At 39.4% G+C, this 10,000-nt stretch overlaps 1 long non-coding RNA gene across 1 annotated transcript; it reads right to left on the reverse strand.

The window, feature by feature from the left end:
* Positions 1-3,719: 3,719 nt before the first annotated feature.
* Positions 3,720-5,353, reverse strand: LOC134102840 (uncharacterized). The gene is made up of 2 exons (XR_009941559.1): positions 5,234-5,353; positions 3,720-3,957 (listed from the first exon to the last, which is right to left on the reverse strand). It is a non-coding gene; the product is annotated as an uncharacterized LOC134102840 (long non-coding RNA).
* Between the last annotated feature and the right edge of the window lie 4,647 nt (positions 5,354-10,000).

Genomic DNA, 10,000 nt, shown 5'->3' on the forward strand with positions numbered 1-10,000 from the left:
ATGCAAAGTGCTCATTTTCATCCTGTTTGAATACCAGAGTACTGGAGTCATACATCATGGAAATAAACCCAACATATTTTCACGTGTCATGCTTGGTTGCACATCCTTGCGTAATCATATACATAATAACTCATCACAATGATCACTTTCTGTCTTAACACACACACGCACACACATACACGCACACGCACACACACACACACACACACACACACACACACACCCACACGGTGAACCTGATTTCTTCAAGTAGCCGTTGTTCCAGGGACAACACCTCTAAAGTTGTTCCAGGTCCAACAACTCTGTTAACCAATCACTGCTATGTGATGTCATCAATGTGCGACTTCACCCCCGTTCAAAATTTCCCTCCCGAAATCAACATCTTTTCAGCTCTGTGTAGGTAAGTCATTGCACTGTTTCTTCTGTTTCCCATGTAAAATAAGAGACTCAATGTGCATTTTCAAAATTATTTATTGTAAGAACTATGTTGTTTTGGTGCCAGTTTAGTAAGGAGTTTTCGAGTTCAATTCACCTTTTCGTTATAGCCCATATCTAAAGATATCCGTTAGCTGCTAATGGTAGCAGCTAAGCGTAGTGTTCAGTCAAATTCAGGCAATATTGTAATGACATGTATGTTTACTCCTCAATAGCTGTTAGAATAGCTGTTTTAGCATGAGCTTGTTAATAGCCATTTGTAAACTACCACAAGCTCTTATTTTAACCTTTCAGTATGTTTGAATTTGCAATGTCATGTAGATTTAGTCAGTTATGCTACTTGGCTAGAAGCACAGATTTTGGACTACTATTCTCCGATTGTCTCTTATTAGTGGGCTAAAATCTTTATTTAGTGTACATTAAGAGTTTATACTTCTTTTGATCTACGGAGGGTGCTATTGAGGCAATGTTAGTACAGGTTCATCATTCATCAACCTGGACCAACATCACTACATTGATCCTGGGCCGACATTACCATGTTGACCCAGGAGCAACATTTTCTCATTGACCCTGGGCTAACGTTACCATGTTGACCCAGGAGCAACATTTTCTTGTTGAGCCTGGGCTAACGTTACCATGTTGACCCAGGAGCAACATTTTCTCATTGACCCTGGGTTAACATTACCATGTTGACCCAGGAGCAACATTTTCTCGTTGAGCCTGGGCTAACATTACAATGTTGACCCAGGAGCAACATTTTATCATTAACTATTTGTGCCAGTTTATTTGCTTATATGCGTTGGACTAAACATTGATAGTAAAGAGTTAGCCTTTAAGGCGAGACACGGCAGTTGAAAACATTGTTTTTGTGACCTCCGGTCAATTTCGAGATTTTGTGCTAGTTTGCTACCTTAGCATGTATTCTACCACCCTACTACAACAACAAAGTCCGATTTGCACATTTAGGTGTTTATTTCACGAACTTTTGTGTGCTAGCGCCTATGTATTTCTTCACATTTTCTCAAAAGTTCCCATTCTAAAATGTCATGTACTCCCGCGAACGTGATCCAAATCATATCGTGTCTCACACCGTTGGAAAGCCCTGCTCCTCCTGAATAACGCCATGCAATCCAAATATGGACATTTCCTTTGTATTGGCAACCAATCGCGAAAGTTCAAAGACGAGTCTAAGCTGAGAACGAATCTCATTGGCTGTGTTTCAAGGCTGTTTTCTCAAAACTAGTTATTTGCGGTTTTGAGTCATTTTCCGGTAGATACTTCTCAGCCTCTGTAGCACCTATCTACACCAAACTTTCCAGTTATACACTTAACAGTATTCTGAAGACATTTACAGAGGGATTTGTTAATACATCATTCCTGGCCTGATTTATGTGACAAAATTTTTGACATGCAAAAAGCATGGCAAAAATCGTTTTTTTAAGGCTATGGACAGTATATTTGGATTTCCTAGGCAATGAAAGCAGATATCCTGAAATCCTTCTGTAATTTTATTGTAATCTTATTTGTAAACAACATGAAAGAATAATTTTGCACCTGGCTTTATCATATGCTCAGATCTATCTACCGGAAATATATGCAAAATCATGCATATTTAATGAGATAATGCCTCATTTGCATAATTAAACATACACATTTCAAAAACTTGTAATACATTTTTTTCTCATACTTGTATAAGTAATCAACTGAGGAAGTTTCATGGTGATACCTATTATTTAAAAATTTTACCCTATTCAACTGTAGTGTCTCGCCTTAACAGAACAATGTTTTCTTGTTGACCCTTTGCTTGGACTAGACTTCAATATGTATACCCTGTCAGAGTATTCAATTAATTGGCCGCAATCCCGGTGTGAATGGGATCTTATATCAATATAGTAAAGTGCTCCAAGAAAACATTTCTTGCCCTACCTTTAAGTTAGCGTACTCAGTAACTGACAGTGGTATTTGTGTGTTGTGTGCATTTCAGAGATGGAGGATATAATCAAGGAAGCAGTTTTTAAAGAAGAAAAAAAGAGGGAAAGAAGGAAAAACACCAAGCTTCATATCCATTTTCTGAAAGAAGTTGATGAACAGGCACATATTACAAAGATTAATAATGAAGAAAACACAGCATCTTTCAGGAAAACATGCTATTCCAGTTTCAGTGACCAAAAAAGGTGATGCTACAGTATTTGTTTCACTGTGCAAGGTCTGGTCCTGTGTCTGTAAAAAGCCAAAGAGTCACTGGATGCAAAGCGTACGTTTCATTCAAAGTCAGAAATGATCATAAAGGTTTGAAAGTGGTAGTGCAGAGAATGTGCAACGATAACAGTGGGCACAACACACTTTTAAAAGAGGATGGCCACGGACATCGTATTCATCCGGACCTTATTCTGAAGATTGAAAAGTGGATCACTCTTGGACTTAAAACCAGGCATCATACTCCTCCAAGCCAATGAATGGTCACGAAAGAAAGGGAAAACCTATATAGAGATGTTGTCATGCCTCCTTTTTGGGGATTTTTTTTATTTCATAAAAAAATAAAATGTATTTAATACCCTGGAATACATGCTTTTAAAGAGAATGTATCTGTTGTTGAAACTAGCCTTTTTTTCCTTTCACCCGATTGTGTCCTAGATCTTTTTATCTACACCATATGCATCCCACCCTGTTAATGCCACACTGGAAATTGCTTTGACTGTGGTGAGATCCAGGGCAAAAGCTGTGCTCAGATCAGTAATCAAATAATTGGTAATTGTTGAATGATTGTGCTGTAACCGTATCTTACACTGATACCTACACTTAGTTGAGTCAAATTGTTTATAATTGGGGCATATCTGTCATACGCTAGCTATTTGTTTATCCAGCAAATAGCGACGTCCACAGACAAGGTGGAGTATGTTGCATGATTTTATGTATTGAAGCAAGTCAAATTTGTAGTTTCTTATGTCTCATTTAATCAAACTACAAATACGCTACCCGATCTATACAGGCCTCACTGAACCAAGCCTATTTGAAGTTTGCCACAGGAAGCAAAGAGAGAAAGTGGGATGTGTTTTTATGTCTGTGTAAGTGCACTTATACTGCACATCTGATCAGCTGATCTGTAGGTAAAACTATATGTGCCTGGAATCAAATTTAGTTACGTATGTTTAAGTTGTTTTTTTAACAGAAGACCATAGGTGTCACAAAGTCAAATAAAATACCCCAAATGTTATGAAAATATTCATGAAAAATTGTCTTTCATTGATTCAGATGTCCTGTATGAACAAAGACAAAAAGCCCAATTACATCTAATAATATGACATTTAATTAGACTGAAACACAACTGGGGGTTTTAAGACAAAAAACAATGTGGCTTTACAACAAAAAACACAACTAAAAGGACAACTAGTGCCTTTCATTTGCCAACCCTGTCCAGCTTGTCAATAAGAAAAGACATAGTAGCATCCAAAGCTGGAGATCCAAATTGATGATTCCGTCAAGGCTGCTTTCAGGTTGCTTTGTAATTTCTGAAGTGTCTTCCTGTAATGAGGATACGCAAATGTTACGCAAGAATATGAAAAATAAGACTTTGAAGAACAAGAGTGCATTTTGTCTCATTACAAAAGACAACTTTGGATAACACTAGACAGTAACAGTAGTTTTCATGAACTCTAACAGGAAGACTTCAAAGAACAGTGCATTGCATTTTCATGCAATAAAGAATAAGGCATAAGTATAAAACAGTAGTGTGGGTCAGTGTAACTGGAAAATGGAAAGTGTAGTGTTAGTCTAGGATGGAAGAACACTTAGTTACAGTACATCAGCAGATGCAGCATCCACTCCGTCACAGACTGTGTCAGCAGTAACATCCAATGGCAGTCTAGTGGCAAAACCATTGGCCAGCTCCTTTGCTTCCTGCTCTGACAGGGCGCTGAATATTGTTGTCCTTGTTTTTTTCTTTTTGGGTAAAGCTTTTACGATAGCAGGCACATTCTTTTTTTGCGTCCCTGAAAAGAACAGTAATTGTGCAATGTTAGGAAAATGTTGCTTCTGGGTCAACATGGTAACATTAGCCCAGGCTCAACAAGAAAATGTTGCTCCTGGGTCAACATGGTAACGTTAGCCCAGGCTCAACAAGAAAATGTTGCTCCTGGGTCAACATGGTAACGTTAGCCCAGGCTCAACAAGAAAATGTTGCTCCTGGGTCAACATGGTAACGTTAGCTCAGGATCAATGAGAAAATGTTGCTCCTGGGTCAACATGGTAATGACGGCCCAGGATCAATGTTGGTCCGGGTTGATCAACGATGAACCTGTACTAACATTGCCTCAATAGCACCCTCTGCAGATCAAAATAAGTATCAACTCTTAATGTACACTAAATAAAGATTTTAGCCCACTAATAAGAGACTAATCGGAGAATAGTAGTCCAAAATCTGTGCTTCTAGCCAAGTAGCCTAACTGACTAAATCTACATGACATTGCAAATTCAAACATATTGAAAGGTTAAAATAAAAGCTTGTGGTAGTTTACAAATTGCTATTAACAAGCTCATGCAAAACTTTCTAACAGCTATTGAGGAGTAAACATACATGTCATTACAATATTGCCTGAATTTGACTGAACACTATGCTTACCATTAGCAGCTAACGGATATCTTTAGATATGGGCTATAACGAAAAGGTGAATTGAACTCGAAAACTCCTTACTAAACTGGCACCAAAACAACATTCTTACAATAAATAATTTTGAAAATGCACATTGAGTCACTTATTTTACATGGGAAATTGTTGAGAAGAAACAGTGCAATGACTTACCTACACAGAGCTGGAAAGATGTTGATTTCGGGAGGGAAATTTTGAACAGGGGGTGAAGTCGCACATTGATGACATCACATAGCAGCGATTGGTTAACAGAGTTGTTGGACCTGGAACAACGGCTACTTGAAGAAATCAGGTTCACCACACACACACACACACACACACACACACACACACACACACACACACACACACACACACACACACACACACACACACACACACACACACACACACACACAGAGAAAGAGAAAGAGAGAGAGAGATAGATGTCTATGTGATGTCAACTATGCTCCATGTCCTGGCCTTGTCCCAGGAAAAGAGTTAACACCAAGTACGTTGACCATGTAACTTCAGCAACTTCAGTCTCTGATCAGCAATGAACTGGTCAAACAGTAAGTGCATCTGACCTCCTGATAACCCTCTACGTTAAGGCCTATAATGAGATGAAATGAGTAGCAACAAAATGCCACAAAACCCTGTGGAGAGCAACAGCTTGCTCCAACAGTTATCACAAAGATGCATACTGCCCTCTAGTGGTATATAATCAAAAATATAAAATTGACTGGGAGTATACACCAGCTTTCAACAACTCTCTCTCTCTCTGTGTGTGTGTGTGTGTGTGCGTGTGTTGGGAGGTTTTTCTGGGTTATACACATATTCTGGAATGCATTTTGGAAGGTATGACAACAAAATCACACACTCTTAGAATGAATGTGGAAACAACACAAACTGTGTTCTCCTTATCTGGACACAGATGTGTTAAAAACAGCAGAAGTCGTATTGTTTTCAACACATACTGATAAACAGAAGCAATGTGTTGGAAACAACACAAACTGTGTCGTCTCTCTCTGGACAAGTTGTGTTGTTTACAACACATTTGTTTAAGAGTGCAAAAGGGCAGTTGTATGAATCATGACTATATCAAGGCATCAGTTTATTTTTTTTTTTTGAACTTTATTGCCAATAGAGAACTTAAAGGCAATTAGGCAATAAGGCATCAGTTTATGTCTGACTCCTTCCTGTGGTTCCTATGTTCATCTTAATGATTATATCATCAACTAGAAAAGCACTCAGAGAGTGCAGACCTCCACCTGCATTGTTCTTCCTAGGTTATCATTTGAACCTAAACTATTCAGATCGCCACCACGTGGCCATACCATGCCATTACACCACTAAGCGAAATACATAAACGCCTCTGGAATCCCGACGATGATAGGGATCACTCCTAAAATGTAATGGTTTCTTTCTTGGGACATTTCTGACCTTCCCTGGAAATTCTTTTTGCAAATTACTTCACAAGATACATGCAGTCATTTAGAGTGCACTAGGTGTCAAAAATACTGGCTACTGTTGACATTGCAAAAACTGCATAGACTTTTATGTTTCAGTTTTACAGGTATTTGCATGCAAAACATAGCCTTGAAATCTAGACGCCCCTTGCGGCAGCATGTGGGTCTGGCTCGTCAGGCTATGCAAAACATGCAATCCAGCATTTTTACACTACATTTCTTGGTTGGGCATTGTATGTCCACATAATGTTGACATTAAAAGAATTCCAGTAAAAAGCAAATCATCTTTTTTTTTACTGTTCACTACAGGAGGTACAGTATAAATACTGTTTACAGTAGGCTATGATAGAACAGAAAATGTTTTACAGTATTGCTTAGTGAACATAATATCCATGAAACACACAAGAGCATTCTGAACAAAAAACAACAGCAAAAAGCCCAGATAAATAGGGGGAAACTTAAAAAAAGCACAAAATGACTGTGTCATCAACATTGCATCTGATATTTTTTTTTATTCTCAGCAGCCTTTCTTATATCACATCCCTGAAGGCAGGCACCTGACCCAACCCAATTTGGGCCAATTTAAGGTGCCTAATCAGGATATTTGAGTTGTCAAAAGTAGAGCCACAAACATAGCACAACATCTTGTTCCCTTGCCCTTTTGTATTGTTCCCTTGCCCCTAGTTCTGCTACCCAAGGTGTTTCCTTTACTTGGCCGACGTCTATTTCGTGGATAAAGGTGTACATATTGTGAAGTACTTTGTTCTAGGACGTACCGAACACAAAATGACTCTTGAGCAGTTCATCAAAGTCACCAACTGCACTGGCTGACATGCATGGGATAGCGTACTTGTCGAGAACATGTACTGTGCATGGATGGTGTAATTCTTGGGTCCAGCTGCAAGGAGGAATGGCTGCTTGCTCTCCTGTATGGCATCCAGATGTTCTTGTACATTGTTTCCAGTCTGTGAATGAGTTTTTTCACATTAATGCAGGGCCTAAAGTGCCATATCAGATTATGAAAAATACATTCAGAATGTTTGTATGACAATATCAATAGTATGATTCAAGAGTGTTGATGAGTGTAGCCTACATAGTGTAAATCTGGATAATGTAGTGTGATTTCAGAATGTTAAAGGTTGCATTTTGTGCATGTGCATAAACTCTATTAGGAGGTGTATGAACTCTATTTCTGAAATTTGAAAAGTGGGTAAACAGCATTTAGCTTAAATTACAAATTATGCGTCGGCATTACTTTGAGAACATCTCAATACAAGCACCATACACTGGTAGGCAAGTGGAGAAAATATTTTGACCAACAACAATTATATTGTTTGAATGCTAGAAAGAAACAACGCTACAGAGGGCAACAATCTAAAAGGCAGCACATACGTATGCAGAACTGATGGCGACAAGAATCATTCACGTATTCAAGTATCCCTGCAAGTTCATGATCCCATGCTCTATGAAAAAGAGGCACAAGGATGTGATTAGCAGCTTAGTCAAACTTCATACATTTTCCAACCGAAAATCCTACAATTGTTTTAAAGTATCTCACCTGTGTCATTTTCTTCATCATCATTCCGTCATATTCTGCATCAATCAGCTCCTGAAGAGCACCTACTGATTTCCCCTTTCTGTGACTGGCAGCGGTTTCTGTAGTCCTGCTGCATGTTGCTATAGTCTTCCTGAAGTTGATGATACCTCATGGCAAGTTCGTCGAATTCGGTCCTTAGTGCTGCTGGAAGATCTTCTTCAAGTTCCATTTCTGCCTCTTAAGGTTCTGGTTCTTCTTCTGTCAGAAAGTGTGTAGAGTTTGACATAATGAGCCAAATGCTGCAAAACGTGTGTAAGCAATAGGCAAAAACTGTAAAACACACACACACACACACACACACACACACACACACACACACACACACACACACACACACACACACACACCATAAGCCCACGGTAAGTCTGTGCTTTGAACCTGTGTTAGGTGCAAGCCTTGGTTTTCAGCCCCATTGTGTCTCCTGGGGCCGTGCTGAGGAAACGTGACTCTCTGCTACTCAGAGGGGCTTCTGGGAGTTAATGAAGCTTGTGTGACTCACACAGGCTTGAGCTCAGTTAACCTCAAATGCACATTACTTCCAGAGGGCAACTGAGTTCCCATTCACTGAACTGTAAAAGTCCCCAGTTGTGAATGACCCAAATCAGTGGGTCCAGGGTATTACGGCTGCAACCTGGTCTTACTGGATAAACCCAGTTAGTATTAGGGCACTCCTAAGTACTTGCCACTTGTCTTTGGTTATACCTTTGCATTGTTCAGTTTTTGCACGACATCCATGTCACACACTCTACTACCATAACATACCATACCATCTCAGATGGTTATGGTTGGTTATGCTATTTGGCAGACGCCTTTGTCACATCGCTTCCACTTATGCATACGGCATCACAGTGCCATCGACGTGTCAGTTCCCTGCCTGGAATCTGTCTTTGTGTTAGACTTCAATCCCACTGTTCTATTTACATCCGTAGTATTTAGTTCTGTTCATGTTCTGTTTGTGCACATGAGTGAATCATAAGCCACATGATTTGCATATCTTTATTTTCTAGTTGTAGCGTTAGCAGTGCCTACAGGACATGTACCGAAACACCTTTGCAGAGAAATGGCATGCCATAAGTGCCAATCACAGACATCAGACAGACAAGGGTATTTGTCATGAAGAGCGCATGTAGCCGAGTTGGGGTCATAGTTTGACATGGAAAATAGGCTATTTAGTAGCGATTGTATTATTCCAATTTATTGAATCATAAGCCACATGATTTGCTTACATTTCTCTTGGGATAAATAGAGCATCTATAGATACTGTGTTTGTCCTAAGAGAAATCAATCTATCTATCTATCTATCTATCTACTGTATCTATCTATCTGGCACAACTGTAATTACATACAGACACACAAACTCACACATCGAGAATGCTGTGTGACACACTGAGCTATTACCTGAGCTACCTGAGATGACTAGCTGTATCAAATCTGACTCCAGGCTATTTGGCTTTCTGTATCTGTCTGGCTCCCACTCTTAGTTCTAATTGTTATGCCTTTTGTCCTCTCCCTTGAGGTCACCTACTCTCCTTGGTGGTCAGTCAGGTAATGCTCATATACCAGCTGCTTAACTTAGCGGGAGGAGGTCCTCCGAAGTTCTTTTTCAATTTTTTTTTTTTTTTACTGTAATCCTACAAGTGGAAGCAGAGACTGGTGGAAGCCCTGTGTCATTGTCACCTGACAACCACTAGGAGGCGCGATGTTAACAGCATGTACTGTCCACTCCCAACTCCATACTTTATGTAGGCTATATTCAGACAGTGAAATAGGAATACCAGTGATTCGAGTAATCTGTATCTGAAAACCTCAGTGGCACATGATAATAGTCATGTTATGCGTAGACTATGCTATATAACACTTGTCTATTGCGTGCTT

The sequence above is a fragment of the Sardina pilchardus genome, chromosome 15 (assembly GCF_963854185.1).
Source record: "Sardina pilchardus chromosome 15, fSarPil1.1, whole genome shotgun sequence".
NCBI lineage: Eukaryota > Metazoa > Chordata > Actinopteri > Clupeiformes > Clupeidae > Sardina > Sardina pilchardus.